The sequence below is a fragment of the Symphalangus syndactylus genome, chromosome 21, assembly GCF_028878055.3.
Source record: "Symphalangus syndactylus isolate Jambi chromosome 21, NHGRI_mSymSyn1-v2.1_pri, whole genome shotgun sequence".
Classification (NCBI taxonomy): domain Eukaryota; kingdom Metazoa; phylum Chordata; class Mammalia; order Primates; family Hylobatidae; genus Symphalangus; species Symphalangus syndactylus.
Genome location: NC_072443.2, coordinates 64,987,927 through 65,014,919, shown reverse-complemented (window position 1 = coordinate 65,014,919; position 26,993 = coordinate 64,987,927).

Here is a 26,993-nt window from a genome sequence, read left to right as displayed (position 1 = left end):
CATCCTCTGTCCCTTTCACCTGATCAGTGCCAACTTGTTCTTTAAAGCTCAGATCCCTGGCCCCACAGTCTGGACCAAAAATTCCCTTAGATGTTTTTATAGTAGCATACATCTTTTCTTCCCAGCACTCATCTCACTTTGCAATTATATATTATTTGTGTGAATATTTGATCAATATCTCCCACGAAATGCTCAATGCCATAAATTCACAGTACCAGGAACACAGAGTAGGCATTCAACAGACATCATAGCTTAATAAAAAATTTGGCTTGTGATTAAGCCAGGTTTCAGACATAGGACTGTGATAAAAGAGAAATTGTTCTTTGCTTTTCAAATTTACTTTCTGATTATTGCCACTTAGCCAGAGTAGAACTGATAACTGAAGACGTTTGTCATTACATCATGTCTGGCCTTTATTCCATGACCTTATTTCTTCCCTTCTGCTCAGGAGAACATATTGTATAAGGTCAGCAAGATGGATCTGAAGCCCCAGTTTAATGTCTTCCCTTGCCAAAAAAATCACTTCTGTCTGGGGCACACACCTGCTTCTTCCTTCTGTGCCAGCTCTGTGAGGTGAGGCAAATTGGAATCGCTCCTCTTTCCAGGATTGGTGGGACGAACACTTCTAGCTTCTGTTCTCCATCAAACAGCAACTAGTCAATGGGTACTTATTACAGTTGCAGCACAGGACCAAATGAAACAGGCAATGGAGTCACACCAGTCCTGAACCTAGGAGTCTACCTTGCCCCTCCCAGATCCCATCAATCAACAAATCTTGTCGATTTAAATTCCTAATCTTCTTTTCAATCAACTCACTTCCTTTGGTCTTCATCACCCAAGATCAAGCCACCGTATTCCTTTGCCTTTGTCTCCTAAGTGTCCCCGCATCCACGCTAGCCCTCTCCAGCTGTTTTCACTAGACCTAAAGTGATAGGTTCAAGTGGAAAATCTGATCCTTTTGTCTTCCCTGAACTCTACACACTTGTTTAAAGCCCTACAATGTTGTGCAATTGTTCTTGGAAACATAGTTCATATTGTACCCCGTGAGGCCCCACACCTTTGCCTACTCTTTTGGCCGTATCTTATGCCACTTTCACCCTACTGTCTGAGCTCCTGCCACTGTGGCCTTTAGTTTTCCTAAAGGAGTGATGCTCCTACTCACCCAGGAGCCTTTGCACATGCTGATCTCTCTATCATTAATGCACCTCCCATCCCCAATCCTTCAACTAGTTTATTCCTCCTTGATTTTCAATTATGACCTCAACTATCACTTACACTTACATAGTGTGTTAATTTGGTTTTTCCAAGAAGTAGGCACTAAGACTGGGTTAGATGTGCAAGAAATTGCATGGGGAAATGCCTGTGAAGGTTAAAGGGGAGGAAGCAGGAGTGGCTGGTGAGTGGCATCAGACTGCAATGCAGGTCTGACATCTACGAAAGGATTGCGGGAAGGAAAGAGAATTGCACCTGGGTTATAAGAAAGGTTAGGCCAGGCTGATGGTTAGGCCAGATAGCGGAGGAATAGATCCCCACTAGCATCACCTCCTGCAGCTGTCATTGCTAGGAGCAGCCTGGGGGAGGAATGAACTTGGTGTGAACTTAGGGGTGGGTCCAGGGGACACCAGCTGGGGATGTGTCAATTATGGTCCCCTTAGTGGGAGATGTGAGTGGCACATTGCCACACACAGCCTCAGTTTCCTTATCTGCAAATAAGGACTGTGTACTTAGTGATTCCTGGTGTGAATTTTAGCTCTGAAATTGTGAGCTTCTTCACTTGCCTCCATATTGTCTTGTTTAGCTTCTTCTAATTTTGAAGTATGTTTTTCTGGTAGTAACCAGGGAGACAAGAATAAACAACATAAACAAAAGGAATATTTTAATAAACCTGAAAAATAATTTCTGGGGTATTTTTTCTCTCCTTGATAAACTTTTAGTACAATCCTAAGGACTTGTTGTCTTAAGCATCCTTGAATCTCTAGGATTCTGCATAATAAATGCCATATCAGAGGTGCTAACTTACTCTTCCTTGATTAAATGACTGAAATAGAATAAAAGTGGGTCTGATTTAAGACACATTCATTAATTTAAATTTCTAGGCTTTTTGTTTTGGGAAAGAATGCCACACTGATCGACTGGTTTCCTTGTTTTGGCAACTAGGGTTCGGTTCCTAAATCCCTCTACTCAGGGGCATGTTCACCTCCCTTATTCTTGTTTCACAAATAAAAGGCTCAAGTAACATTATTTGCCTGTTAGAAAATCTCTTACCAATCCCAATGGGTTTTCCCCAGAAAAACAGTCTCTGATCGTCTCCTCACATATGGCCCCTATTCTCAAGGAAGTCACAGTCTAGTTGGAAGATAAGAAATGAATCAGTAACAAATGTGAGGTACATCATAGTCAGGACTATGAACAGAGCTGCAGTTACTGCCAGCTCTTTATTAAGGACTTTACATAGTGGGGGGCCAATACTATAAATGAATAAAGGGAGTTGGATGGGACTGTTGGTACAGGACAGCCTGTGCCTTAGCTGAGTGGGAAGAAGGGCAGTCATCATTCTGTTGCAGCTGATTTCTGCTACGGGGAAATGCAGGTCCAACGTTGCAAATCTTCCTTTTTTAGCAGTGAAAAGAAGCAGGAAATCAGAATTTAGATATAAAAATTTTTCGTTTTATAACAATGAGAACTAATTTTAAAAGTTTAAAAACATGATGCAGGCAGAAGAAACATATTTGTTAAACACATCTGGACCATGGACATATGAGGGCCTTATTGAATAAGCAACGTCATTGAATTATCACTAAGTGCTGAATATAGACTTCAAGTATTGGGGAAGGTGAGTAGAGAAATCAATAATTAGGTCAGAGAAAGCTTGATAGAAGGGACTAGTACTTAAGTTGATCCTTAAGAAATAAATACCATTTAGATAGGCAGAAGGAAAAGAGCATTTTGGGCAGAAGAAAGATGTGTGAGATGAAGTTCTGACTAGACGGAAGGAGAAAGGCACTTTTCCAGTGATGAAGGAATTAGGACTGGAAAGATCGAGTTGGAAAAAAATTAAAGAGGACATTGTTATTGTAGCCTGCAGAGCATCATATTTGGAACTGATGTTCTGGAAGCACCTATCACACATGGGCTAGCCAAATCCTAAGGGATGGAAGGGTGGGGCAAATCTGAAGCAGATGGAGATACTGAAATGGAGAAAACGTGTCCTTCTGCCTGAGTTTTGAAGGAGCAGGATATGAGGCTCTGCTGAAAGAAAGGCCCCCTGCACTCAAGATGCACAGCCAACATTTGTCAAACTTAATTAAACCAAGGGCAGCAGGGCATGGAAGACAAATTGTACCCTGGGATTGTTTAACAACCTACTTCAAGTTTATCAATCAAGAGTTTTAGCAGCAAAGAGTGAAGAAAGAGGTGGCCAAAATGAAGAGGGAGAAGAGAGGGAGAAGAAAGAGAAGAAAACATATGGAGGGTTAGGATGGAAGGGAGAGGAGGCTAGAGAAGGAGGGAGAAGGAGGGATGGGGAGAGAGTTTGATTAGTGTGGGTCACTTTAGTGGCCATTCTGGTAAACAAGCACATGTCCTAGGTGACCATGAGTGCTGAAGCAGCCATAGGCTGATATTGCACCTGAGTTTCATTCCCCACTGCTTCTATAGCATGAGGTTCTTGCCCTGCTAAGTGTGATTTTACACAATGGCTACTAAAATAAAAAACAAATTAATTCATCTCATGTCCAAATGAAGAAATAGCAATCTGTTCCAACCCTGGAGGAAAATCTGGTTATGTTGAACCTACTGAGAATGGTATGTTGGTCTCCAATGTAAGATTTTCAAAGTTAATTTTGACTCAAAATGCTTCTTTTTTTTAATGTAAGGATTTAGAACACAATCCCTTTATGGATCACAGCTCCCCTGAGGAATAGAATGCTCACTTTAATTGAGCCATCTACGGAAATCTACCATTGTGGTGAGCTGTCTGTCACATGCAGACAGCAACTGGCCCAAAGTCGGCACCCAATACTTTCATGAGAAATTGAATCTGCAGGGAAATAAGAGAGGCTAAGGAGAAATAACTACTTGAGAGAGAGGAAGGCTGAGGCCAGGTCAATAGACTTAAGAGGATTTACTCCAGCACAGCTGAGAGGAGGCAGTGACAGGTTTCAGAGAGCCCTACAGACCAGAAGAGCTTTGCCAGCTTGTCTAGTGCCACTGACAAGAGGCGAGAAGAACTGCTGGGGAGTGAGCCCATCCGTCATTTAGGGCAATAACTGTCGGCACTGAGTGCCTAGGAGAGGTAAAGGAGCCATTTCCAAAGAAGAAAATGCACTCTTTGGGGAAAGAAAAATATGAAGAGGAGATTTTACTTTTCAGGGGGAATAATGTGCATGTTGGTTAAAAATAATACAGTTTGATGGCTTGGGCTGTTTGTTATGCATCCCACTGTCAGTTTACGCAGATTTCATCCCTCTCACTGCTCTGTCAAGCAGGAAGGCAGCCAGAGCCTTCCTCAAAGTTGATAGAACGGAACTTCTTCCACCTGCCAGTTACTGTGACCTTAGAAATGCAGCGGACTCCATCGTGCACATGCAAGCAACTGAATCGTAAGGAACACAACACAATATTTTCAAAACCAGAAGATGTACTGTGTATTGACTTCTTAAGTCATTTCAAACAAGCAGGAGAGAAAAAGCCTGTGTAGACAGAGCCAAGTAGAGGAGATAGAACAAGTCCATAAATATCAGAGGTGGAGAATTTTACATTTTGTTAAGTCCTGGGTTGCTATACCTAATTTTGAAAAAGGTAAAATAATTAGTTTATAGAATGATAATAACATGTATCATTCTATAAACTATCATTAATGATAATAATATGTAGCACAGATCATATGCAATGTTGGGTTGGAAATGTTCTCTAATGAACATCAGTCTCCATTGTAAGGGCACACTGTACCGAATGAGTTAAGAAAAACCAAGAACAAATTAATAAACAGAACAGTGAAGAAGAGAACACCTTCACTCATTTGCCTACTACAAATGTATGCATCTTTTAAATTCCAGCTTAAATGCCACCCACTTAGCCAAGATTTATCCTATCTTCCTCTTTGAAGTTTATTGCTTTGATTTTGTATGCTCCTCTCTGCTATATAAGCCTGCCTATACCTTTATTAAAACACTTCTAGAAGTTCTACTTTTGACTTAATTTTTCTCTTGTCAGTTTCCTTTCCTATTGGTATACTCCCTGAGACACAGTCTGAGTAATTAAAAAAAACATATTCTGTGCCCATTCCTTGGTATGAGAAGTGTGGCAGTGCTCTCTCTATATTTTGTGAATGATTTAATGAGTGCATTTTTTTATAAAGAAGGAGACAGATCCATAGTCAAAGCATTGTCCTCTTACTTACCAGTAAAGACACTGAATTCTATGATCAGCCATTCAAAAAAGTATTCAGGTCTTGTTTATCTACTTTTTATTTTTTATTAATCCTGCTCATTGGGCTAACTAAAACAAAAGATCTCTTATTTGACCTCAATTAAAGAACACAGTTTGGAGAGACAGTGGTCTAATGGAAGTAAATGTTCAGAATGAGTATTATTTTATTTAATCCCTTTTTTCTTCACTGGGGCTTTGTAATTGGTGCTCCCACTAATGGTATTTCTTGTTTGGGTTCTCAAAGAAAAACAACTTAAAATAGACAGACACAGTGGAAAGCTCTCTAGATTCTCAGATGCCAGTTTCCCCCAGGGAGTGATGCTCAGATGGATGTAACATGGAGAAGCAATTGTGAACTCTTCCCATGAGAAACGAATGTTTCTGTGTTAAGGGCTCAGAGCGATAAAAATGAATCCTTTTAGGGAGACTCACATTTTTAAAAAATGTGTAGACAAAATGAATATAGAACTCTTTACCAAATCCTACGCTCAGTTAATCATAAGTTTGCAGCCCATATGCAGGGTTTTTCATCTTCAAAAAGAAACCTTGCTGCTGGATTTTAGAAATATGTCTGTTTTAAAAGAGAAATTGTAAGGAAGGGTTTCCTAGCACAGTCATGCATATAAATTTCATCCTCTCTTGGTCTAAAAATTCTAGTTTCTGTGTCCCAGAAAAGTTTTGTATGCCTATTTTACTGTAAAATTATTCTGTTATTATGGTTGTTGTTATTGTCAGTCTTTTCAGCACCATCCACCCTTCTTCTGAGACTAGAATCCTTCTTTTCAATAGAGAATCTCTCTCATCTGGTTTGGGTGAAGCGAAAGCCTTTCGGCCATGTGGCATGAAAGATATGCTCCCTCTCCCGTGTGATCCAGCCCCAGCCAATCAGAACTCTATCCCACTTGGTGGTTGGGATAGGCACAGGACTTAGAGAGCATCAGTTGCAAGTTTCTCTGAGACTTGCTATATGGGTACTTGGAGAAAGAGATTTTGTCTTCCTTTTGAATCATCAGTCATGATGACATAGGCTTAAGGTGATCAGGCACCACATCACCCTACAGATGAAACTAACCTGCTAGAGAACAAAGTAAACACATAGAGATGAGGGGAGTTGAGAGACAGAAAAAGAGTCAAAACCCTGAGGATGCCATATAGGTTTCTGTATCCAGTTGACTTTGAGATTTATTTAATCCTGTACATCACAGTTATGTGAGTGAATACATGCTTTTTTTTGTTAAGTAAATTCGACTTTAGATTCTGTGACATGCCACACAAAGAGGTCTAATCAATAATCCATATTATGAATATGGATTAATCAATAACCCATTTCATAAAAACTGCAATAGTGAGACTCTGAATACTCTCAGTAGACCCTGACATTTTTACCTTTTGGTCATGCTGTTCTTTGTTTGAAATCTATGGTTCAGTTCAAATCTCACTTCTCCCATGAGCTTCTAGCCTTCGTTTCGAGGGAACCTCTTACATAGGACATCCTATCCATGCAAGAGTCTCTCAAACTGGAATTCAAGAAGCCCTAGGATCCTTAAGCTATTCAGATAAAGTTTTTATTTTAATTCCTTATTCGGTGTTAACTATTTATTGAGCACTTACTTTGTGCCAGGCACAATGATATGCACTGAGAATAGCGAAACGAAGACAGACAAGATTTTTGACCTAGCTCATATTCTAGTAAGGAATATGCAGTGGGTAATAATAAATAAATATCTAGTGACAGGAATACATAAAGAAGTAAGCAAGCAAATTTCAGAAGGTGATAAATGCTGTGAAGGAGATTAAATAGGATTGTGTGTTTGAGTGATTGTGGGGTGAAGATCTATTTTAGACAGGATGGATCTGATGTTTGAATGTATTTAAGTAGAGATTATAATAAACATAAAAAACAACAGTAGGAGGAAGTAATACTTTTTTCTTCCAAAATGCTTACTATAGAGTTACAGTACCCTTATAATCTAGCAGTTTCACTCCTAGGTATCTATCCAAGAGAACTGAAGAAACCATACAAATATGTGCACACAAATGTTCACAGCAGCATTATTCACAATAGCCTAAATGTGGAAACAACCTAAATGTCCATAAAATGATGAATGGATAAATAAAATGTGGTGTAGCCATGTGATGAAATATTATTTGGCAATGAAGAGTGGCACCCCATAATATGCCATAATATGCCATTTCGACATAAAGATTATTTTGAGCTAAAGGCACTTGAGAAAGAGCAGATGCAAGAAAGGCATTCTCATCTACTCTTTTCTTCCTGAAAACAGGCCATAGAACTCCTGTGTGAAAGATGCCCTCACTGTATCAGCAGAAAGCAAAGCATTCTTTGACAGGGAGTTACAGCAGAAAGAGTTCTGTGCACATGGGCCTGGTTAAAAAATAATTCTTATCTTCCTTTAGCCTCCCCATATGGCTTAGCCACTTTTCTACAACTGTCTGTCTTTGTTACACCTAGCATAAAAGCATTTAGGTTTTGCCAGTTCTTTGGGTCTTCACTTCCTTATAAGGTCTCTTGTGTCACATAAATCATACCCAAGTGCTTTTCTCTTATTTATCCGTCTGATGTCAATTTAATTCTCATGTCCAGCCAAAAATCCTAAAAGGGTAGAGGTAAAATTTTCCCTCCCCTATAGCAATAAAAGGGAATGAAGTACTGATGTGTGCTACAACATGATGAACTTTGAAACATTATGCTAAGTGAAAAGTCAGTCACGAAAGGTCGTATGTTGTAGGATTTCATTTATGTGAAATGCTTGCAATAGGCAAATCCATAGTGACAGAAAGTAGATTAGTGGTTGCCAGGGGCTGGGGCAAGGTTAAGAATGGAGAGTGACTGTTAATGGTACGGGGTTTCTTTTTGAGGTGATGAAAGTGTTTTGGAATTAGACAATGGTTATAGTTACACAATTGGTTACATTATCTAATTTTGGAATTAGATAATGGTTATGGTTGTGTGCTATCACAAATCTATATTATACCATCTGTCATAGTGTAGTCTATACTATGCTAAAAACTGTATAGAGCATACTGTAAACTACTAACCTGTTCACCTTAGTTTTTTCTTTTGCAAACCAAGAACTTGTATCCTGTACAGTTCAAATGGGTGAATTTTATGGCATGTGATTTTCTTAATGAAGCTATAAAAAATGTACCAAAAAAGGGAATTTTGTTTTACTCAGGGTTGAGAGACACTGGTATACAGTTCTACTTCATTCACTTAATCAAATATTATCTTGTGTTGTTACTTTGAGTTTCCTAGGATTATGTCTTTTGCACTTAACTGGATTGTAAAGTTCTTGAGCAGTAAGAATTGTGCTTTTCAATTCTTTAGAACTATCCCAGAGGTATTCACATAACATGGTCTTATTAAATTTATGCTTACTGGTGGATTATCTGATAAAAGGCAGCAAAGAACATGAGCCTGTATTAGTTTTCCAGGACTGCTGTAATAATGTGCCACAATCTGAGTAGATTAAGCAGCAGAAATTTATTGTCTCATAATTCTGGAGGCTAGAAATCTGAACCTGAGGGTCTGTAGGGTTAGTTCGTTTTGAGGACTGTGAAGGAAGTATCTGTTCCAAGCTGTCTTCACACTCACATGGCATTCCCCCTGTACATGTAGACTTGTCTTTGTGTTCAAATTTCCCGTTTCTATAAGGACATCAGTCCTACTGAGTTAGGGAATACCCTAGTATCATCTTAACTTGGTTTCTTCTGTAAAGACCCTATCTCCCGCTAAAGTCACATCCCGAGGTATTGGAGGTTAGGACACCAGCAAATCTTTTTTGAGGGGACACAGTTCAACCTCTGACAGAGTCAAATTTCAATTTCTATTAAGATTCTCACCCACCAAGCTCATGACTTCGTAAATTCCCCACAGCTCCCAGGCCACAGCATTTCAGCCATGCAACCAGTAGTGACCATCATAAAGCTATTATTAAATCTCCAAAGTTGAACAGAAAATGTCTCGCTCTGGTGAGCAGGCTGCAACTCAGCCCTTCTGCTGAGACTTTCTTATTCTGCAGTCCACTACTTTGCCCTATCATCCGATGAATCACTTGGCCTTAGCCTTATTCTTATGTCCACCGATTTCTTAATGTCAAAGAAAAGGGCAAACCAAGTGAGGCGCTCAATTTTTCTGAAAGATACAAAACATTACTGATTCCCAAATCACTGGTAGTAGGCCAGTCTAAAAGAGTAAAAATCCTGGAAAAATAATTAAATGTACACAAAATTCAAACTGGATTAAATCTCTGTGTTACGTCCATATACTCAGCATATATAGCTTTCTATCCAGGACTAGGTTAAAAAATATTTTCTGAAATAGACCCTTCTTTAAGAAATAGATCAACATAGTTTATAATTGGTCTTCCATTTGTTTTATTTAACTAATGATCCTAAAGAAGTCTTGAAAACAGAGGGAGGTTTTTTGTTTGTTTCTCATAATCAGGAAAATATTCACCTTTAAATCTTCTTGCATTCTTTATTTGGATAAAAAAGAGTGTTTGCAGAGATAAGGGTCTCAGTTGTGGTAGGAATTTTGACTTGGAAATCAGAACATCCGAGTCCTCTTCCTGGATCTGTCCCAGATTACGTAGAAAATGTGGGCATTCCTCTCAACTACCCAGAGCCTTATTTTTTCATCATTGAAAAGAAAATGATACTACATAAACAGCTCATAGGATTGGTATTAACAACCAGTAAACTCTACCCTGAAGCAATAGCAATTTGGTAGGGTTTGCAGCAGATGTTTAACTGATCACTATTTATATCTAAAATAATCTTAAAAAAACGCTTGGCACAGAGGAGATGCTTCATAAATACTTTCCAAATGCATGAAAAATTATGAATACATCTTTAGCAAAAATATTTTCTTAAATTATCTCAAAAATGTTAAATTTTAAAATCAAAGCCTTGATTAAAAATATACTATTATTCAAAAGAAACTGAAAAAAACCCCAAAAAGTATATTGCTATTCACATCTGATAAGGGATTAATATCCAGAATATACAGAAAACTCCTAAACTCAACAGCAACAAAAAACCCAAGTCAAAATGTGCAAAGGACTTAACAGACATTTCTCCAAAAAACATATACTAATGGCCAATACGAACATAACAAGATATTTAACATCACTAATCATTAGGAAAATGAAAATTAAAACTACAATGAAATGTTATCTCACACTCATTAGGATGGCTACTATATATAAAAAATGAAAGTAACAAGTGTTAGTGAAGATGTGGAGAAAATGGAATTCTTGTCCAATCTTGGTGGGAAGGTAAACTGGTAAAACCAGTGAGGAAAACAGTGTGAGGGTTCCTCAAAAAAATAAAAATACAATTACCATATGGTCAGCAATTCCACTTCTTCCAACAGAATGAAAAATGGGCTCTTAAAGGGATATTTGCATAGCCGTGATCATAGCAGTATTACTCACAATAGCTAAAACATGGAAGCAACCCAAGTGTGTGTCCATCAACAGATGAATGGATAAGCAAAATATGGTCTATACCTACAATAAAATACTATTTAGCCTTAAAAGGGAAGGAAATTCTGACATATGCTATAACATGAATGAAACCTTGAAGATATCATGCTAAATGAAATTAGCCAGTTACCAAAAGCCAAGTACTGTATTGTTCCATTTACATGAGGTCCTTAGAGCAGTCAAAATCAGAGACACATGCCAGGCACTGTGGCTCACGCCTGTAATCCCAGCATGCTGGGAGGCTGAGGTGGGTGGATCATCTGAGCTCAGGACAGGCAACTTGGTGAAACCCTGTCTCTACAAAAATAAAAAAATTACCAGGGTGTGCTGGCCCGTGCCTGTAGTCTCAGCTACTCAGGAGGCTAAAGTGGGAAGGTCACTTGAGCCTGGGAGATCGAGGCTGCAGTAAGCTGTGACCCTGCCACTGCACTCCAGCCTGGGCAACAGAGCAAGACTCTGTCTCAAAAAACAAAAAACAAGAAACACTGAGACAAAAAGCAGTTGTAGGGAGGAATAAATGTGGAATTATTATTTAATAGGTACAGAGTTTCAGCTTTAAAAGATGAAAAGAGTTCTGAAAATGGATAGTGGTGATGGTTCCCTAACATTAAGAATGTATTTAGTACTACTAAGCTGTAAACTTAAAAATGGTTAAGATGGTAAATTTCATATTATGTGTATTTTAACATAATAGACACAATTGGAAAAATTGTATTGGTATTTTTGAAACTTCCTGTGGATTTGCAATCATTTGAGAATAAAATATTCAAAACAATGCAAAAAGTTTTAGCAAAATTGAAATATTCCCAAGGAATGTGTTTCTAAAGAAAATGTTAGCTCTCACGTGTAGTAAGCATTGAAAAATATGAGAATTTGTGGTCAGACAAGTGTGGCTGCCTCAACAGGACAGGTACAAAGGGGTATGAAGGAGAGGAAATAACAAAAAACAAAACAAACAAACTTCAATACACATGCACACACACACACACGCATACATAATGTACATATCCATGCACACACTGAAATAATTTATAGGAAAAGAAAAGTTTCCTAAAGTTACTAAAGTATACTTGATGTATGGATTACTTCTTTTTTTTTTTTTTAGACAGGGTCTTACTCTGTTGCCCAGGCTGGAGTACAGTGGCACAATCTCAGCTCACTGTAGCCTCAACCTCCTGGGCTCAAGTGATCCTCCCACCTCAGCCTCCCAAGTAGCTTGGACTACAGGCATGTGTCACCATGTCCGGCTAATTTTATTTTATTTTTTTAGAGATGGGGTTTCATTATGTTGCTCAGGCTCCTTGAACTCCTGGACTCAAGCAATCCTCCCACCTCAGCCTACCAAAATTCTGGGATTACAGGCATGAGCCACTATGTCTGGCACAGAATACTTTTTAATATAAAACAAAATTAACTAATTCTTTTATATGATCAATAAGTCAGGCTATGATAGGATTCAACTTAGAAGGCAAAAGCTTTTATCTGCTGCTAATTTTACATTCAGAGAATTTAGGGAGGAGTTTTGACTGCTCAGTCATACAATGTAGAACTCACTCAAGACATAAAATTTACAGGAAAAAAATTGTTATTTTTTTTCAAGGGTTAATTTTTCCTGGTGGTTTTGTTTCAATTCCAAGAGAACTGCAAATGCTGAAAGTTACAATGTGTTGTTGCTACAAATGCCTTTGTCAAGAACACACTGTAAGAGCATTTAATTATCTATTTTTTTTCAAATAAGTTCAATAGTGTGGGAAGCATTATGTAGGTTGTTATTTTTCCCCACTTATAAGCTTTTATCTTCTTAGTTACACAAAACATTTTAATACCTGCAAAAAATGGGCAAGGCTGTTTGAGCAGCTCAAGCTTACAGATGGGCCCAGGCAAGTGATTTCTCTACACTGGTATTTATCTTGTGGTGAACTCTTACTATCTTTGGGAGAAGCCATTAGACAAGATTTTAGGTGAATAGGAGGCTGTAAAATGGGGCAAATCCGTGTTTTCAGACTTAGACCTTTTGAATTAATTGAGCAAACATTTACTGGTATTGATTATATATCCATCAAATAACGTAAATCACACCTGTGATAGGTACCTGAAGGAAAGTCATACAGTACCACAGAGCATATTATTAACTGGAAGGAGTGAGGCAGTACCTTGTATCAGAGATTTCTATGAGGAAAGGAAGGCTTGAGCCCAGATCTGAAGAATGAGTAAGAGTTAACTAGACATTCCACAGGGAGTTTAAAACATGTTCACACAAAAACTTGTACACACGTGTTCACAGGAGCATTATTCCTAATAACTAAAAAGTCAGCTGAGGAATGAACAATGTATGGCAGATCCACACAACAGAATAGTATTCTGCCATAAAAAGAATTTAAATACATGACTACTAATGGGTATAGATTTCTCTTCGGGGTGATAAAACGTTCTGAAATTAGATAATGGGGATAATTGTGCAAATTAATAAGTGTACTAAACATTCAATTTAAACTTTGATAGGGTGACTTTTATGGAATATGAATTATATCACAATAAAAAAGAAATAACTAGATCAAAAAAATGTAGAGAGAATAACCTGACAAATAATAGGAACTGAAAAAAGCCTGCTGTTGCTTGAGCAGAGAGCCGAGGGCATTGTGGGATGTGAAGCTGGAAAGGAGGAGGGGTCAGACCAAGCAGAGCCTCGTGGGATGTCAAGTGTGTTCTTCTTTTATCCAGTCTCTATTGGTCTCCATTACCACACTGATCCTGGTCTCTTTTGCTGTGTATTCTAACCCAACTCTACCAGAGAAACTTCATTGCCATTTTTCTCCACGAAGTACTCTCCCCTCAATCAACTCTGCTTTCTTATCCCTGAAGCACACCAGTCTTGTTTTTTTGCCTCTTCATCATTTCCATGTTGTTCCACACATGAAATACCTTCTGTCTGATCTGCTCTGAATTACACAAAAGAGGCAGTACACATCCCAGAGGGGGGCAGCTCTCTTGCTTAGCACAACACCTGGAGGACTGTTTTCGCAAAGAGAGAGGAGGTCCCTCAATATGGTGTTGATGTGTTAGAAAAAAGGAGGCATCTTTCCCTGGAAAATAAACCCACAGAGATATTGCTTTCAGAGGTTGTAATTTGAGGATTCTGGGAAAGGAGAGAATGGAAAGGGATATCAAAGAAGGATAAATCTTGAGACACAGAAGTTAAAGAATGAGAGGAATGGGGGAAACCCCTGTGAAGATTAGACTTGCATTTCCCTTTGGGATTCAGGAACCATCATATTGTATGTACAGTTTTAAGTTCTTTTTTTTTCCTACATTGTGATGATCATATCTAACAGTTATCCCCACATTTTAGGGAAAATCACAGCCATGACTTAATCATTGATTGTTGGCTGATTTCTGTGGCTTTTTTTTCGTTATCCTGAAATAAATACCAGTTTCTCATAGGCCCATTCCAAAGGCAGAATAAAAAGTGTCCTGTTAATAGTATCTGAGGAACAGAATACATTTCTTCCTGTAAAACATGTTTATGAGTTTCTTCTATGTACCGGATTCATGTATAAGTGCTGGTGATTCTGATGTATATGAGGCAAAGTCCCAGACCTCAGCTTCCACTCCATATCACTCTTGAATATTTATAAAATCCCTTCTGCTTGCCAGGCACTGGCCACACAATGGAATAGAACAGAAGAAAATCAACAGGGCCTTTGGCAAATCTTGCTTAATGGTATTGCTCACTGCTTTGTGAAAAACATAGAGCAAACTAGAGTGTACATAATTTATTGTCTATGAACCAAGTCACTTAAGGTCTCTAAAATAGCCGTAGAGTTGTCAATCCTGGGTCTCCTAGTAAAGATACACAAAAAAGTATTCTCTTCCTCTACTAAATGAGAGCAGCCACCTCTTCTCTAGTATCCCATCTCCAACCCTTGGCGGTGGAGAAAATTTCATGATCACAGTCAGTTCTACTGATGTCATAGGCCAGCCTCCTGAGATACAAAAAGGAGCAGATGAACTCATTTGATGTGGTCATGGATGTAGGCTCTCTCTAAGGGATCCCAAACAGCTCACATCTGCATCCGGGCTCGGTTTGCTTATCGGAAATTTGAGGTTAACAACAGAGCTTTATATTTCTATCATGGAAAAGTCATGGGATTAAAAAAAATACTTATTTTGAAATAGTCTGACTCACAAGAAGTTCTCATGTTTCTTTCACCCTGCTTTCTCAATGATATTAACTCACAGGACTATAGTAAGTTAACACCAAGAAATCAGCATTGGTACAATTCTACGAATTCAAATAGAGATTGTATTCAGATTTTACCACCTTCTACATGTACTTTTTCCTTCCTGATGTATAGGTCTATGGAATTTTTATCATGTATGTAGATTCTAGTAGACATGGCCCCACTCAGGATACAGAACTGTCCTGTCATCACAAGGCATCTCTCTCGTGTTACCCCTTAAGAGTTGCACCGTACCCTCAACCCTAACCTCTGGCAACCAAGGTCTGATTCTCTGTCACTAGAATTTTGTCACTTTGGGAGTAACAATAGACTTTAAAAAAAAGTACAAGTTCACTGTTTTCTTTAAAGAGAACAAGCTTCATTATATTTGGATTTTTTTGAGGGGTGGTACTTACAATTAACACTACTTCCCACCAACAAACTCTCTGCTCCTTTTCTGCTGTTCTCTTTCTTTATATTCTACATTCTCAAATCTCTGAAGAGAACCCCACCCCTGAGCTAAGACATCTCAGGAAATTCATATTTCTTTATTACTTTGCCGTTTAAGCCTATCTTTGACCCTAGCACAGTGAGAAGGAAAAGATTAATATATATTTCTACCAGGTTCAAGAGCTTAGCATACTCATGCTAGTATCGGGAAAGGGAAAAAGAAGATGAAGAAAAAAACAATCTAGAGTGAGTTCTGCTTCAGGCCCTCTTCTGCCCACAGTAGAACAAACAGAGATTTATTTCAGGTTTTGAGGATTTTGGAAAGCCCCTGAAAGTTAAGACCGAAGATATTTTAGAGGCACTTGTACACACAGCCTGCTTCACATACTATGCCTACGTCAATGTGGCAGATGATGTCTTAAAAAGTAATTTTTCAAAAGTTTGGGTTGGAAAAAAGAAACCTTAGGATATACTATGATTATATTCTATGATGCTACTTCAAGCAAATTCAGTGGAAGCTACTGTCACTCCATGGAAACTCGTGTGGGAATAGTCACGATGTTTCATAGTTACCAAATGCAATCTAAAGCAAGATGGTGAAAGAATCATTTCACAAAATGCTATGTCATGTCACAGTATGGAGAAGCTGCCTGAAAAGAAATTAATGCCAAGTAATTCTGCCAAAAGTATGCAGACTTAATACATTTTCCTCTCTATTAAAATTTTCTGGAAGGCTCTCTATGAAAGGAACATGCCAAACACATCGTTCTTTAGTCCTGTTCTCTTCCATAAATACAGAAATGCTTCCAGAAAGTGAGGAATTAAATATGCAAGCACAAACGAGTAGAGGAATATGAGTTAAGAGTTCTTTAAATGAGTTTGTAATTTCTTCAGTCAACAAATATGTTCAACTTTGATTTCAGCTCAACTTAACAAATACATGGGGGACGCTTACTTCGTGCCAGGCATCATGCAACTTAAGATGCTGCTCAATGGAAATGGAAAGGAGAGGAGAGGAGCCTCTCTGGAAGGTCTATGGAAGTCGCCCCTTGGCCAAGAAAAGGAAAAAACAAGAGTGTAAAGGGAGGGACTAGATCTTCCCATCACAGCGGCATCCCCTTTGGAAGTTTGTGGTTCAAACCTCGTGTGGAATCCTGAATTTCACTTCCTACCACCCTGTGAAGAACTAAATGTTCACTCTGCATCATCTGCCCTCATAAAGGTTCTCTGATTATTTGCTGCCTCTCCTACCTCGCCTTTTTCTTTTCCACCTTCTTCCTACCCTTGACGATAGTATCTTCCACCCTCCTCTGGAGCCTTCTCAACATTTACCCAAATTTTAAAGGGCCCGTTCAGGTGCCAATATATCCATGAAACCTTTCTTTACTTCCTTCCAGCTCCTGGGCCCCTCTGAAGTCTCCTGGGAGGGGCACTGCCATTTACTAAATATGCATTAAGAGTCAAATGTTTCAGTATGTATTATCTAATTTAATCCCCTCTGAGGTGACAAGGCATTCAAATGAAGACAGAAGGGGCCGGGCAGGGTGGCTCATGCCTGTAATAACAGCACTTAGGGAGGCCAAGGCAGGTGGATCACTTGAGGTCAGGAGTTCGAGACCATCCCGGCCAACATGGTGAAACCCAGTCTCTACTAAAAATACAAAAATTAGCTGGGCATGGTGGCACATGCCTGCAATCCCAGCTACTTGGGAGGCTGAGGCAAGAGAATTGCATGAACCCAGGAGGTGGAGGTTGCAGTGAGCTGAGATCGTGACACTACACTCCAGCCTGGGTGACAGAGCTAGACTCCATCTAAAAAAAAAATAAATAAATAAAAAATAAAATAAAATAAAATAAACAGGAGCTCACAAAAGCTACAATAGCCTCATTTTGATACAGCTGGAGTGATATAGCCACTCCGTGCTGATTCTGAAGCCCATGATCATTCACGATCTGCTCTTGCTACCTGCAACTCTCATTTACAGCTTCTTATCCTCACCTGGTCGCCTTACTTCATGCCTGATAAATCACCATCAAATAGAGATAAATCTCTAACTTGCCTTGCTATTTAGAACGGTTTTTAAATAGAAGTTACTCAATAATTACTGCATAGTAGATTTTTCCCCTTTGTTCCCTTTTCACCCAACTCCAGGTTTGCCTGGATGACTAATTCTTTAAGCAGCCAAAGAGGCTCCCTTCTCAGAACAAAGTACACTCAAGTGAGAAGGAAATACTCAGCCATTCACACAGGAAAAGCAATGAGACCAGAGACAGAGGCAGGCTCAGAAGACGCCTCCCGAGCATGAGTACTGCCTTCATTTCTGGTGTTCACAAGACAAGAGGGTGGCAGAGTCAAGAGGACTTTTGGAAGTCAACATCCTGTCCCCATACCCTACAGAAAAGAGCCCAAAACCCAGTGAGATAAAGTTGCTCACACAGTCTCACTCACGGTTCTTTCCTCGTCCTGTCTTCCAAATTACTTATTTTCCCCCTAATTATAGAAGCATATATACTCAATGTCAGAACTGTGAAATGTAGTGAAACATATGAAAAAGAGGGGAAAAATACACCAAGACTCTACTGAACCCCCTACCTAGTGTCCGTATTGGGCTTTCCTTGGTTTGACCCATCCATATTTCTTGCTTCATCTTCCATGGTTCATTGCCTAAGTCTCCAGGCACAACGCCCTTTTTCAATTCTTGTCAAGTGCCTTGTTCTTCCTTAGTTTTTACCTTGGACCTTGTAATCTTTGTCCTACTACCTCCCACCCTCTTTCCCACTTGCCTTTAATTCTCTACTCTGCCTTTAATTCTCAACTTAATCATCTCTTCCTCAGAGAAGGCTGTCCTGATCTCCTAGGCTAGGCCAGCTTTGCCCTTAACTAATTTCTTTGCACCATGTAAACTGTGCATGTGAATTTCTCCTCAATTGTATGTACTCTAGTCAGCTTTCTAATTTCTCCTTTTCTTTCTCGCTTCCCTTATGACACTGTTGTTCTTTTGACCTCTAGTGCCAACCACCATGCCCACCAGGCGGACCAAATAGAAGCTTGGTAAATGGTTGTGGAAATAATGAATAATTACTAATAATGTTAATTATTTCCTCCCATTTTCTCTCTCTTTGCTTTCTGAACTTTTCATTCTGTCTCTCTCTGCACACATCTATATATCCACCCACCCACCCACTTAGTTATGTTTACAACTCATTTGAAAAACCTTTATTAAGGTTCGCAAAATTTTGCATACTGCTTTTGTAAGTAACATGTCAATGATCAGTTTAACATTTCAAGAGGGTTTTTTTTGTAAAAGATTTTTCAATAATTGCATACACTTGTATATAAATGTAATATAATTTACATATTTCCTTTTTATTGTCCATTCTAGATTTTCCAGTTTCTCAAAATGTAAATAGTACTGCAATAAGTGTGCAAACAGCTGTTTGCATTTTGTATTCTTTTTTGGAAGGATTCCTGAAAGTGAAATAACTGGGTTAAAAGGAATACACAACCCAAGAACTCAAGAATTACTCAATGGTCAAAACTTTGTTAACTACTCAACTGTCAATGAGACTACTCAATGGTCAAAACTCTGTTAACCGAACCCATTAAAAATATTTTCTGTAACCTCCCAGAAGTTTTTGCCTTTCTCCACTCTATTCTGCTTTTTCAAGCACTGTTCATGCTTCAAGGTCTAGTTCAAATCTTACCTCCTCAAAGAAACTCTCAACTAATTTTGCACTGCTTATCTGCATCTCTCTCAGGTGTATTTGTTAATATTAAGGTATAAATGCCTGAGCTTTGTCTAACACACTTTTCTGTTTTCATATGGTTCTTAGCGGACTTCCTAGTAGGTGGTAGGATTCCTTAAGACAAAAAGGTTGATTGATAGGTATAGAGAACTGTTACTTTCAGAAGATCGAGCAAGTTTTCATTTGGGGAACTTTGCTTTCTCTGCCTGGTGGGAGCTGTCATTCATATGGCCCCAACTTTGCTAACTCAGGATTGGACAAGATACTCAGATGGGCCAATGAGAGCCTTTCCTGAGATGTTTGGCTAAAGCTGTTGGGCAAGAACCTTACTGTTGGGATGCTAAGCTGGAGAAATAATGCAGATTGGAACTACTGCTAGCCAGGATTCCTCCCCATAGATAAAGCCCATGTGAGAATAAAACCAGGGGAAGGCAGAGTCAAAGGAAGGAGAGAGAATTCTGAAGATGTTGTTTGAGTACCTGAATGCAACTGCCATAAGCCACAAGCTCTGCCTCTTGAATTTCCTTCTTACATGAAACAGTAAATTCTCCTCCCCTCTTTTTTAAGTTAGTTTGAATTGAGTATCTGTTACTTGAAATTAAATGGGATCTTACTGCCACAACTGTACTGTGCAGACCCATAATGAATAGTAATATACATTGCCAATAAGCATGTTATTCTGTCTATTTAGTTGCCATTTTAAATTAAACACTGCTCATCTTTGCAATGGGAGTTACATACGAATTCCCAAGAAAGGTTAATTTTTATGAGTTTGTAAGCCCTTAGGAATCATTTTTTATCCAATATTTGCCTCTTGGCCGTGGTTTTTCCCTCGAGCCATCTTGCTGTTTGACTTTAAGAAAATGAAAGTTAGTGATTTCAAATTACATTTTAATTATTTCTTTCATAATAAACCAAATTAAATTTTAAAAGCTAAAGACATTTTCTGCTCTTGAACTTAGAGCTGTAGCTGTTAATGAAATCTGCTGCAGTCTTTTTTTTAATTTTAATACATTTTCTACATCTCACTGTGTGGCCTTTTTTTTCACAAAGATTATCAATGTTTAATTTTGCTTTATTATGATGTTCTTTTTATGAGAGTCACAGAAAAACTTCTCTTCTGCGAAGGTATTTCCTGGTAATACATGTTCTAATTTCACCTCCGACAAACTTGGTTTAAGCTTTACAATTCTAGTCAATGGAATATTTTCTCCTCTGAGACACTCTAAATTTAGTCAAAAAATATGATTGAAGCAGCTTAGCTCTAGAAGAATCAAATTATTTGTGAGGTAATTGTTTTTTAATATAGTCTGTCCAGTCCCACTCTATCCACTGAAGCAGGCTTACATCATTCCTCACAAATTTAACCTGTCTCTACCTGAGATAAGTTTATCCATACTCTTTAACCACGCAAAATGTTTCTTCCCAACCATGAATAGAGTCCAGGGTTACTTTATCTTTGAACAGAACAACCTGAAAGAAAATAAGTATTTTTATTGCTTATTCACTACACATACAGACACCTAAAAAAACCATATAATAGTCAAGCATATAAAATGACATAAAAATCCTGAATCATTTTTAAGTGTTGTGTATACCTTTTCAGACTTTTGAGTATTTTTTTTTTTTTTTTTGAGACAAAGTCTGGTTCTGTTGCCCAGGCAGGAGTGCAATGGCACAATCTCAGCTAACTATAACCTCTGTCACCTGGGCTTAAGCCATTCTCCGACCTCAGCCTCCTGAGTAGCTGGGACTACAGGCATGCACCAATACTCCCTGCTAATGTTTGTATTTTTTTGTAGAGACAGGGTTTCACCATGTTGCCCAGGCTGGTCTCGAACTCATGAGCTCAAGAGATCCACCAGCCTTGGCCTTCCGAAGTGCTGGGATTACAGGCATGAGCCACTGTGCCTGGCCAACTTTTGTGTATATTTAAATATATATACACACTTGGAATCAAACCACATATACTATCCTATATTGCCCCACTCCAGTACACACATATTTAGCACCTCATGTTTTTTTCTGCAATGCAGAAATAAATTATTTAATGCAGACATATATCATTCCTTATATGGCAGCTTAGTACCTTAATACAATGTACCTTAATACAATCAATCTACTTCTAGAACTTTAGGGTATTTTGAGATTTGTGCTAATATAAATAATGTCCTGAACAATCCTTATTATATATATTATTGACATGATTACCAGATAATTTCCTTAAATGTACAACAAATATTTTCCTAAAATTCGAAGTAGAATTGCTGGATTAAAAGGTAGGCACATTAAAAGTTTTTATGCATATTGCCAGACATTCCTCGAAGAAAATTATAAAAAATTATAACCTCACCAAAAGTTAACAGTGAGGGCCTATTCTCTTCACTATGAAAATCTCTAGGCCAATGCTTCTAGAAGTGTTTTCAGGACTGCCTGCCTTAGATGGTTATGCAGGCACATCACAGGGTTTTACAGCCAGCCTACTAGACAGTAATCAAAATGGATTGAGTCTAGGAATCTCCATTTGTACAAGTTTGAGAAATACTACCCTGTCCATATCACTTTAAAAGATAGTTGCTGAACAGATGGCTAAAGATATCTTTTTCTCTCTTAAAGGACATTTATTTGTATATATCTTTATATATATATATATATATATATATATATATATATATATATATATACACAGGTTATTTCTCTATCTCAACTGTCAGTATTTATATTTTGTCCGTTTTTCTTTTGGGATGGAGTTTCATTTTTATTGATTTATATAATCTTGTTATATATTAATGATACTAACTTTCTGCCAATCACATATCTTATAAATATGTGTTTTTATTTTTGAGACTTTTGTGGTGGGATTTTTTTTTTGCCATGTCAAAGTTTGTAACTTTTGCACAGTTAAATCATTCTTTACAATTTCCTGACCTTCCCCCAATATAAAACCCCTCTTTTAGATGATCTTCTACTACTTAGTTAATTTTTTTAACTAATCTAGAATTTTTTTGGTTATGTTTTTTTAAATAAAAAGCTAATTTTCTAAACATCATTTACCAAAAAGTCTTCTAATATTGTGTTCCCTGAAACACTAAATGCTAGAAGTCTGATGCCACATTGATTTTTTTCCTGTCTGTAAGACCGTTCAGAAATTCTACCAAAATAAGGATACATTTGTTTATTTAGCATTTGGAAAGCTTGGTCAAAACTAAAAAAAAAAACAAAACCTTTCCTGTTCCTTTTTTAAACCTCAGATGTTTTCTTCTAATAGTTTTTTAAAAATAATTATTTCATTTTACTAGATAATAGAAATTGATAATTTCTATTATCTAGAAGAAATTTGATGTCATGAAGCATTCTTCCACGTCAATTCTATTTCTAAAAGTTTACATATAAACTTTTAAGTATTATTACCAGAAAAAGTTTATGCACATAGATGACTATGTTACCATTTGTACGCATAAAGAGAGAAATCTCTAAATATTCAGTACTGTCTTTCAGCCAGTAAATAAAATATGGATATGAAGAGCTAAGAGTAATATAAGAAAATACTTTTGTTTCAATGTTCTGAGCAAAAAGAAGATGCACACTTGTGTGTAGTAAGATTCCCATTACATCAAATGGTCACAAAAATATGCAAGGAAATACACCACACCCTTAACAGTTATTACTGGGATGTGAGACTATGGATGATCCTTTTTATTTTCTAAGTGTTTTTTGGCGTGCTTTTATAATGGGAAAACTAATCAATATTCATACTTTAAAACCAATCGTAAGTATCAAATCAGCATCAGTGATGCCTAGGAGTTAGGGAAAGCAACCGTAAAGATCCAGGAAAGACTCCACCCAAGCTGAGACTTGTAGTGGAAATAGATGGAATAGATGTGTCTGGTAGGACTGCAGAGCCATGCAAGGAAGGAAGGAATGAAAGAAATTTGGAAGCACAAGCCTGAAGATTGCTTCAGCATCTTACAGATGTGACCTTCAACTGCACAGAGAGCTTGTTTCTTCTCTTTTAGAGCTTTGACATTCGATGGCTCTTCATTTCATTTTTATTTTCACCTCAGGCAAAAAGAATTTCTCTTAACAGTTGTTCTTATATTTTACGCAATGTTAGGACCTTCACCAAAAGAATATAAAATGGCATGGACGAGATTATAAAAAGTTATTTGACATTAGTGTTTTTGTTTTGTCTTTTATTTATAAGGAAAAGATTATATTTGGCTGTTTTTCATTTTTCATGTGTTCCATTTATTTTTCACAAAAAGTTCTAAAACCTGTTTAACCATCTCTCTTGTTAGAATACCAAATCTCTTAAGTTTAGGTAATAAACAGCTTTTCCTCTGCTTGAAAATTATTTACAATTATTAGTGATGTCTTTAATCAAAATAAAAACTAATTTTTATTTCATTATCTTCTTGTATTAGCACTCTAATATATACTCAAATGACAAAAACTCAATGTCAAATAGTGTAAGATACAGTAATATGTTGGTCCGGATTCCCAGACTTCCAGAAGGATGAAGGATGGAAACAAGGATTCAGACACCATTGGCACACTTCTCTCCGTCTCTTTTCCTCCTTCTTCCACATGGCAGCTTTATTGCCTCTGTCCATAAACACCCTCCCTCACCTTACATAAAGGGGTATCCTAATAAAGTTCTGTCCAGAGAAGAAAAGACTCTTTCCTGACAATTCCTTTTAGAAGAGAACTGAGGAAGGACTTTGATTAGCCTAGCTTGGGTCATGTGCCCATCTGTATTAGTCTGTTTTGGCACTGCTATAAAGAAATACCCGAGGCTAGGTAATTTATAAAGAAAAGAGGTTTAATTGGCTCATGATTCTGCAGGCTGTACAAGGGAACATGGCAACATCTGCACAGCTTCTAGGGAGGATTCAGGAAACTTACAATCATGGCAGAAGGCAGAGGTGGAAGCCAACACTTCACATGGCCAGAGCAGGAGGAAGAGATAAAGTGGGAAGGAGCCATACACTTTTAAACGACGAGATCTCATGAGAACTCATATGCAATGACAGCACCAAGAGGGACGGTGTTAAACCATGAGAAACCATCCCCATGATCAAATCACCTCCTACCAGGCCCCACCTCCAACACTAGGGATCACAATTCAACATGAGATTTGGGTGGGGACACAGATCCAAACCATATCACCATCCTGAAGCCAATCCTCTCTCACTGAAATTGGTATATGGGTATAACAGGTGACCAGTCTTGTTCTCGCCTATGGATGGGGGCCTTTTTTTTATTTTTATTTTTTTTAGAAGAAGAGGGGAATAAGGGAGGATTGAACAGACAAAAACAGTCAAAGGATTTTGTATTTTTGACAGCAAAGGTGAGTTTTAGCTTCTCTCGGATTCTCCTAAACATGTTTGAAAAGATGACAGATTTGGGTTCAGATGTAGGAATCCTTGGGTAAATACACCATCCTGTAGATTATAGAAACATTTCTAGAAAATCTGTTTGCAAAACAAGTGTATGCCAAAGCATTTTACATTTGCACCAAAGAGCTAATATTTGATAGATGTTCAGATTATTCCACTATAAAACATTGACTCAAATTCTTTATGGAGAGACATGTCTGTAATTGGCATGTCTCCCAGCTTACCAGTCTAGGAACTAACTTACCAAAACAGTTTCCTAAGTAGGCTACATGTGCCCAGAGCAGTTTTGATTCAGCAGATAGGAAACCACTTTGAATCTAAAGATCAGGTTCAAATGGCCAAAATTAAAATTTCATGTTAGAAAAACAAATTCATTGAATATAATTTGCCATGATCGTGTTTTCTAAGATTTGTTCAAAATACTCAAGGACCAGGGATCTGTCTTTCATGAGAATCTGGGACTCTGTTGGTACTGTCTCAGGTTGCTTCCAGAAAGCATTAAATGTTGTGACTAGGTCTTTGATCAAGATGATCTGTCTGCCAGGCTGTCGGCATCAGGAACACATTTCCCAGTGTGAACAGTCAAACGATCAGTGATGCAGGCAAAAAGCACTCCTAATGGATCACATTCTCAAGTGAGTTGTACCTTTTTCTGGCTCAGAAAAGCCTGTGAGGCTATTTCTGACCCCTTCTCCGTGTCCAAACTGAAAAGAGGATTAACTATGTTAGGTCAGTGCACTTGCACATGGGGAGTCCTTAAGGGAGAGGACTTTCTGCATCATCTTTTCCTTCCAGTGTATTTGGGAGCCTAAGTGTTTATTGGGCTATTCTAACAAATCTCTTCAAAAGATGTGTTACTACCTAGAGGATATGTTCAGAAATGATAGCCATTGCTTCTTAAAAAGAAAAACAAAGCTAAGAGAATGTAGGTGCTTTGACATGTTGTGGTTTCAAATTGAGAATTTCGTAAGTGGAAAAGTCAATAAAAATAATGAGTCTGCCAGGGAGAAGACAATATATGCAGGTTTATAAAGTAATACTATTATTATGCAGAAATAAAATACCTTATATTCTGAAAGGGTAGGAAACTAGCTAGTGTATTTAAATAATACTGAGAAACTTCTGCTTCCTCCCAAGATGGGAATAACAGGGACTGCGTTTACTCTCCTGATGAAACAATTTAAAAAACTGGATAAAATGCATGAAAGTTGTTTTTGAGAACCTGAACATCAAGCAATGAAGGACAATAATCTCTGAAAGGCAGGGAAAAAATGAGGTGAGCCCCATAATTATGTTACCTTACTGCCTGCGAGATTTTCCAGGCTGCAACACAAGACGGGGAAACCTAGGGACAGCTTGCTGGACATCCTGGGTTAAAGACATGGAGCTGAGATTTCAGGGAGACCAAGATAACTAGAGTTCTCAAGGCAGCATACTGAAGAGGAGAGAGTCGTACAGAGAGAACTGTGGGGATCTGCAATGGGTCCCTCTTGAGTATAGCAGAGTACCAGTTAGAACATGTATGTGAGGGAACTACCTCCCTAAGGCTCCTGGAAGAACCCCCAGAAGAATTCAAGGAGAGATTCCGCAGGGCTCACGAGGGGCTGAGAACAGAGCCATCTTCTATTGATCACACAGGTTACTCCCAGATCAGTGAAATACTCTGAGAAGTTTAAGCAGAGGAATATTTTGTTTTATCTGGTATTCAGATAAAATCCTTACCCAAAATATCAAAGACCTGCTTTATAAGTATTAATACACTGTTTCCATCAGAAAATGGAAACAGGCCCATAACTGCAGTCAGGAGAAATGGGGCTATTTTTATGGGCCAGGGACCTGATAATCTTCCCAGGCTTACAATTCAACGAAGAAGGCTCGGCTAAAAACAGCACAATCTATGGTTTTGATTCTTAATCCAACCATTTTTCTTTTACTCAGTGATGTTTCTTCCTAGCACTATGACCTGTGCTAAGACAACAAAATAGTAAACGCAGCATTTTCTCTTATCTGAGCATTAGGCCATCTGAAGTGCTGAAAGAGATTTGGGGAAGCTGCTTTGTGGGCTTCTGTGGCAATGCCACATTCAAAACTTCAGAACTATACAACTATATGAACACAAACACGTTTTCTGCAGAACCCACTATAGTGAGTACCAGGGCCCATTTCTCTGTCAGAATCAAAGAAGCCAGCTTTATTCTCACTCCTAATGGTGAGGTGGGGGCCATGTGACTAGGTTT